This window comes from Hordeum vulgare, chromosome 2H (assembly GCF_904849725.1).
Source record: "Hordeum vulgare subsp. vulgare chromosome 2H, MorexV3_pseudomolecules_assembly, whole genome shotgun sequence".
Taxonomy (NCBI): domain Eukaryota; kingdom Viridiplantae; phylum Streptophyta; class Magnoliopsida; order Poales; family Poaceae; genus Hordeum; species Hordeum vulgare.
In genome coordinates, this window is record NC_058519.1 from 242,990,146 (window position 1) to 242,997,922 (window position 7,777).

General features: G+C 45.7%; 1 long non-coding RNA gene across 1 annotated transcript; it reads right to left on the bottom strand.

The window, feature by feature from the left end:
* Positions 1-1,352: 1,352 nt before the first annotated feature.
* Positions 1,353-2,974, bottom strand: LOC123425987. Its single transcript, XR_006621976.1, has 3 exons — positions 2,860-2,974; positions 2,672-2,743; positions 1,353-1,397 (listed from the first exon to the last, which is right to left on the bottom strand). It is a non-coding gene; the product is annotated as an uncharacterized LOC123425987 (long non-coding RNA).
* Between the last annotated feature and the right edge of the window lie 4,803 nt (positions 2,975-7,777).

Consider the following 7,777-nt stretch of genomic DNA (forward strand, 5'->3'; position numbering starts at 1 on the left):
AGGCCACTGTATTACCCTCACGCCCCACATAATGCAAATGTCGTGATTCCATTAGTGGTGCAATTGAAGGCGACAACTGGTCCTTTACAAACAAGGTTGGGGCAATCTCCACAACTTAATCGGAGGCTCCTAACGACAGCACGAAGCGTCATCACACTGGAATTCAGTTATTTGCCGTCAGCCCCTACTTTGCCATCAGCCAGCGGACGGCAAGGACCCTATTTGCCGTCAGTCAGCAAAAAACTGACGGCAAAGAGCAGACGGATGGCAAAGATACTCTTTTCCATAAGTCTTTTCTTTGTCGTCTGTTGGCGGACGACAAAGAAAAGGAGCCAGACGGCAAAGAATCCACCGTACACCCCCTCCCACCCCATAACGGGCGCTCCCTTTGCTGTCTGCCCTCCTTCTCTTTGCCGTCGGGGGGCGGACGGCAAAGCGAGCCCGCCCCCTAACGGCCGTCTCCCCACCCCGTCCCCCCTATCTCCTACTCTTTGTCGTCGGGGGGCTGACGGCAAAGAGAGCCCCCCTAACGGCCGTCTCCCTCTCCATCTCACTCTCACTGGCCAGTCTCCTCCGCTCCGACAGTTCTCTCAGCCACTCGTCCCCTGCCCGCAGGCCGCCTCAACTCTCGTCGGCCGCCTCCTCCCCCGCCCCCTCTTCCCCTCCCGCGGCACCCCTCCTCCCCGCCTATCGGCCGCCTCCATTCCCGCCCCCTCCTCCCCACGGCCTCCTCCCCACGCACTCCTCCCCGCGCCCGCCCGCGGCACCCCTCCTCCCCGCCCGCCGGCCGCCTCTGCTCCCGCTTGCCACTACAAGAAATAAGGTCAATCATGACTCCCTACATTGGTCATTGATTCGTCATTGTTATCATTTATTGACCTTTTTTTGACCAAATTTACAACGTCAACAGTTGGCCGTCAAGAATGAACAAACATGACCTTTCTAAAATTTTGGTCATAGGTCTCTATCGACCAAAATTTTGGTTTGGTCATTACCCATTTGTGTGAGCCACGTAGGAGACATGGCATTGCTAGTGACCAAATGGAATCATCAAAATTTCAGATCCAAAGCACGCATATCTCAGGAAAGGTCCATTAAAAATAGGTACAACATAATAAAAGATTGCAAATAGAATATATATTTCATTTCAGTAGCATATCAGATCAAATACATTACATCATCCACCGACTCCACGCATTAAGGTTCAACGCCTAACAAGGGCACATCAACATAATTTTACATGTGCACAACAGAATACTTCTACAAGTGCAAGTGCACAGAAAAAGGACCCAACAAGTGCACAATCGCACAAAAAGAGAGTTCCACAAAGATGGGATGAGAACCACAAGTTTCTTCTCATCCTCTTTCTCCGCACAATATGCTCTTGCCATTGCCGTCTATAAGAAGAAAATGATGGTAAGGCTTTCAGACCAAAGAAACTAGTAAAATTGCACGCACAATATATATATTAAAAGCTATCCGAAGAAAGCAATCATGGCTAACGAAAAAGTATATGGATCTGTATTTTATTAACTCAAAACATGTATAGATTGCCTTGCTTGTTTGTAAAGAGGTGTGATGACAATCGAATACTATTTGTCTGATTGTTTTACAGTACTATACATGGTTCAAGCAATATATAGAATGTACTCCTCAATTGAGCATACTCTCGTTCTCAACGAAGATGCAACTTTTACTTCTAAGTGCCTTTTGCTAAATTGAGGAATATGCTCTATGCGCTACAAAAAAAGGTATACACGTCCGCCCACGTGACGTGGTATGTACTTCATATACTCATTCATAGGAAAGTAGTATATACCCTCAGTAGTACATGGTATATACCTGCAAAAGAAGCAGTACATGGTATATACCCGCAAATAAAATTGTACATGGTATATAACAAAAAAAAATACTAGGAGTAGTTTATAACCTCTTATCAAAACAAAGTATATAGCTAGAAATAAGTGTAAATAAAAAAGCAAATGTGGTTAATTAGTTCTACAAGCAGTATATACTCCTAGTCTAATCTCAAAAGGTAGTACATATATGCACCATTTAATCTTTCTGCCTTGGGCCATCAACCTGAAAGGAAAGATTTGTACTATTTGGTTGCAAGTACTACTGTATATACTACTACATGGATGAATATACCACATTTTCAATGGATATACTCATATTACGGATGAACATACTCTATATTTTAGTTTCAAAAAAAGAACACAACACTATATTTTAATTATGGAAATACAAATATACTCATACTACATAGCAATATCCTCCACTTATAATAAATAATTTCACTGGAAAAAGAATATATATCCATATTTCTTACGGACGAGTGCAGACGGAGACATGTACTAGTATGTTTCACATTCATGTTCATGTCTGGATGAGTATAGTAGCATATATTACTCCCGATGGAAAAATCATGTGAAAGGTGTTTATATATACTGCCATACTTATTCGAAAGCTGACTAGTAATAGATACTTCCTAGATGGAAGGGATAAGGGAAGTCACACATGCAAATTAGCATATATTTTTTCTATTAGCATATATTTTTTCTATTAGTCTATTTTATTGATAAGGAGTATCGTTTTATTTCATTTATGTACTGGTAATAGTCATGAAGGAAAGCACACATTACTACTGTGAATTGAAGCTCTTTTCCACCTGTGCAGATAACTTTTGCTTCAACAGCTACAGTACATATGTGAATAGGTTGCGCGAGTAAGCTTCATCACACTGTAACAAAACAAAAGGATAAATAATTAAAAAGCCAACAACAATTGATGCCAAGAAGAGGGTCAATATCCAGCCCTTTGAAATGCAAATAAATCAAACTGGAGGCTAGTACTAACCAAGCATTGCTCCGAGCATCATAAGATGAGAAAAAGTAAATTACTTGTGTAGTCAGCTAAATAATCAATGTTACTCATGTAGTTGGCTGACGATAGAATACCAGGTTGCTTTCACCTAAAGAATGAAGATTGCTATGAATAAGGTTACTCATGCAGTAAGAGAACCACACATACTGATCAAGAAATAGTTGAATTAAATACATGACAATATTAAACCGGTCACGCTAGCCTTCATCGGGTGCATTTGTTAGAGGCCGGTCTAGCTACAACCTCTACAACGAAGTCTTGAAGTACTCCAAGAATCTGTACTAATTCAACCACAACTAATTCATTCTCTTCACCGGCCATAACTAGATGCTCCGATAAATATAAGTAATACAAAAAAAATTAAGTTTTATAGTCGAGATAATGCTGCTTTGTCTTTATGTTCCGACCAGTTTCAGACAACGGAACTACCAGTCATAAGAGGTGCAAGAAAACAGAAGAACAAGTAGAAGATGATACAACCATATTCTGGAGAGAAAAAAATGTTCTGGAACATCTACCATAGAAGCACTAGCAAAACGTGATGCTAATCGGATGTTGACTAGGAACGATACAGCAGTACTAGATGGATCATAAACAACTTTTGTGCAGCACTATTCTATCCTTACTCGTGATGCACACACTGCCATTAACTAATCCAGTCCAAACTCCGGTATTTCGAGCATCTAGGCTTCACGGAAATGCAGATTGAACATCTATCATCTGGAAGGTAGCACGAAAAGTTTCATGACGTGAAAACAGCAGGTAAGAGGGCCAGATGGGTCATGTTAAAACTGCTCAAAATTCTTTATTCAATGGTGCTGAACCGGTAACTATTTCCATGGTTACTGCTCTGACACAAAGTGAAACATTCATGCATCTACGATGGATGCAGGATTTGACAATCTGTCATATGATGGTTTTGCCTTTCATACACTTGGTTATTGATGACACTCATCTATCACTGTAGGACAAAGTATCTGCATACAGGATGAGATTCTCTTTTGTGAAGGTGCTCGGCAAGCAACATACGTAGATGGAATTGAAACAAACCACGGCACCCACCATCCCAATCATCGCAACAGCAGCAGCCGAGCAGAGCAATCTTCTTCTTCGATCCCTCCCTCTTCGATGGCCAAGATCCAGCCCTCGCGGAGACCAAGGCGGCGGGGAGCTTGGATGGACCGAATCTGGGATGCTCCTGCACATTAGGGGAGGGGATTGTAAGTTAAGGGGAGAAGAAGAAATCGAGTAGGAGAGGAGATGGAGCGGGCCGGACCTAGATAGCGTCGGGGTAGTGGTGGAGCTGCGTCCTCCATGGCGTCCTGGAGTGCGAGCATACTAAAAATTTATCCCACGGCATTGGAGGCAGGGAGGGATGGATATGGATGGAGGGATCGACGATGCAGGGCTAGGTGAGATCTGCAGTTGGCTGCGCGCAGGGCATGGCCGCCGGATCTAGCCGGAATAAGGTAAGCGGCGGCGGCGGCTAAACTAGGACGCGGGACACCAGAGAGGAGACGTGGGTGTGGGGTAGAGTGTGATGGAAGGAGATAGGGTTTGGGTAACTGGGTGCGTGTGGGGATTTTCCTTTTTCTTTCTCTTTTTTTTTCTTCTTTTCTGTGGATAGATTGTTGGATGGATGTGGGATGAAGAGATGAGTGGATGGATGGACGCCACGTCATTGATCCGAGTGACAACTAATTACACCAATGAAAATAGAGCACATGTAATTATTATTTTCTTTTTGTTTTTCTTCTAATTTTTTATATGAAAAATTCAAAAAAGTGAAATTTTATTCTACACACGGGTGCATATTCTAATGGCAAACAATGTTTTAAAAGGGAGTTTTCATTTCCATTGCATCAAAATTTTGTTTTTCATGTTTGTGGTCTTGTCGATATCTATACCATACCTGGCCAAACGGGTCGTGCCACGCGGGTCGGCCCGACTGCCCACAGGCCAGGCACGACACGGGTCGGGCCCGGCACAGCCTAATCGTGCCCGGGCTAGGCACGAGCACGCCATGGGCCGTGCCCGGGCTGCCACCCCGAGCCCGCGTGCCGGCACGGCCCGACACGATTAGGAGGGAGCGAGGCGGGCCGACGGGGGGCATGTTTGGGCCGATAGATCTGGCTGGCGGGGGCGCGGTCAGCGGGAGCGGGGGTGCAGCGCAGGGGCTGCTGGGCGGGAGGGGTGCGCGGGAAAGGGAGGGGAGGGCGGGAAAGGGCAGACGGGAGCGGGAAAGGGAGGGGGCCTGATTTTGTTTCCTTTTTTATTTTTTTTAAATCAAAATAGCTAGCGTGTCATGGGCTTAGCATGCCACGGGCCGGCCCGATTAGGCCTGTGTGCCGTGCTTGGGCCTGGGAGGCTGGCACACGGGCCGACACGGCACGACCCGTATATTAATCGGGCCCAGGCGGGCCGTGCCATGCCTTGCACGATTACAACGGGCCGGGCCGGGCCGGGCCGGCCCATTTGGGCAGGTATGGTCTATTCATTCTGACTTTTCAACGTACTTATACTTTGTGGCCTTGTCGATACCTATACAAGACACGTAGGCGAAATTGTCGAGTTGTCTCTCCAGTCACCTCTAGTTAAGCCTATGACCTTCTTAATTTTTCCATGGAGGACCTACAATACGGGCATAAATAGAGCTACACATGTCAGTGACCATTCTGTGCAATGGGATTATGACCTTCTTGATGGATGTGGTCAAAAATTTCTAGGGTTTGGACCCTCTTAGACACCTCATGACCTTTTTGTACATTTTAGTCATAGATTTATGACCAATAAAATCGCCGTCATTATTTTTTGTCATAAACGGGCTTATTTCTTGTAGTGTGCCGGCCGCCTCCCCTCCCCCCCCCCCCCCCCCCGCCGGCCACCTCCCCTCCCGCCCCCTCCTCACCACGCCCTCCTCCCCGAGCCCTCCTCCCGCCCGCCGGCCGCCTCCCCTCCCGCCTGCCGACCGCCTCCCCTCCCGCCCGCCGGCCGCCTCCCCTCCCGCCCCTCCTCCCTGGCTAGGTGAGTTTTTTTATTTAATTAGATTTAGTTAGTTGTTTTAGTTATTTGATTTAGTGGTAGTACATTTAGTTAGTTGTTTTAATTAGATTTAGTTAGTTGATTTGAATGGTAGGTTTAGTTAAATAGTAGGTTTAGTTAGTTATTTGATTTGTTAATTTAGAGGTAGATTCTATTTTGTTAATTAGTGGTAGATAGGTTTAGTGATAGGTTTAGATGATACATAGTCATAATTGAAATAAGTAGAAAAAAGATGAAGAATAAAAGAAGAATAAGTAGATAAGGGAAGAACAATAGGAAGAAGAAGAAGAAGAGGAGGAGGAGGATAAAAAGAAGAAGAAGAAAAAGAGGAGAGAGGAGAAGAATAAAGAAGACGAAAAAGGAAAAGAAGGAAGAAGAAGAAGAAGAGGGAAATGGATAAGAAGGAAGAAGAAGAAGAAGAAGAAGAAGAAGAAAAGGAAGGAAGAAAGAAGAAGAAGAAGAAGAAGAAAAGGAAGAGGAGGAAAAAAAGAAGATGAAGAAGAAGAAAATGACACCTTGACACCTCGACACCCCGACACGATGCCCGAAACCCCGACACGACATCCTGACGACACCCTGGCAGAATACGCCGCCCCCGACGCCACTGACCCCCAACCCCCGACCTCCGACACCTCTTGGGCCTCTTGTTGACCGAAAAGTCCCCCGACCACCGACCCCTGACGCCACTGACCCTGGACCCCCGACGACACTGACCCCCGACCACCGACGCCACTAACCCCCGAACCCCGACGCCACCGACACCCGACACCACCGACCCTCGACGGCACTGAGTCCCGACGCCACTAACCCCCGACCCCCGACAACTCTTCTACCTCCGGTTGAACGAGAAGGTGCTTTTCGGCCTTCCACAAACCGATGGGGTCATAGTTTTGTAAATTATGAGTTAGGTCACATATTTTCCGATTATGTTAATTATAAAAACATCATATTTGTGTTGATCGTGTGAATTTCAATGTGCAGTTGTTCGACGACCTCCACGTGCGTTGGACGAGCTCCGTCCTTGCGTTTGTTGGTGAGCACAAATGACTTCTCCTCCTACCCCTTTAATTTGCTCTGTCCCGGTCTTCGTGCCGATGAAACTTGCTAGCTATAGGTTTCTTCAATCATTAGTATGCGTGACCAGTATGCGTCTCCCGTTCGAAAGGGCGACATCTATAAATATGCATTTCTTTGCATATTTATAACCGCCATCCTTTCGAATTGTCCAACATTATCCATGGACAGCCCGAGTATGTGTAGATTGGGTTTGTTTTCCCGTATGCTGTGCTCCGGATCCGATGCGGAATTTCGTCAGTGCCTCCCCTGTTGTTCTCCGGGTACACATCCTCTCTGCTTATTGTCGAGACATATATCAGGAGAACAGCGGGGAGGTGCTGCCGAAATTCTGCGTCGCATCTGGAGCAGAGCATGGGAAAACAAACCCAATCTACACATACTCGGGTGGGATTAGGACTTATCTTTAACTATTAGCGTGTAGGTTGCATGGACGTAATAAAACTGACAAACTTGATTAGCGTATGAATATAGATGATGAATTATATATTTATTTCTTGTGCCCCGATAGGTAGCTAGGCAACATGAGTGATCGTGCTTGGATGTACACTGGTCACCCTAGTCAGAAAGACATGACCCATGAATGGTTAACAAAAACTAGGGGGTTTGTGAGAGCCGCATTTGCAAATGGCCAGCAAAAAACATGGTTCCCCTATCCCAACTGCGACAACTGGAAAAAGCAGACAGAGTTTGAAATGGGTAAACACCTGCAGAAGTGGGGTTTTACGCCTAATTATACGGTGTGGACTTTTCATGGTGAGTCTGACCAACGTGC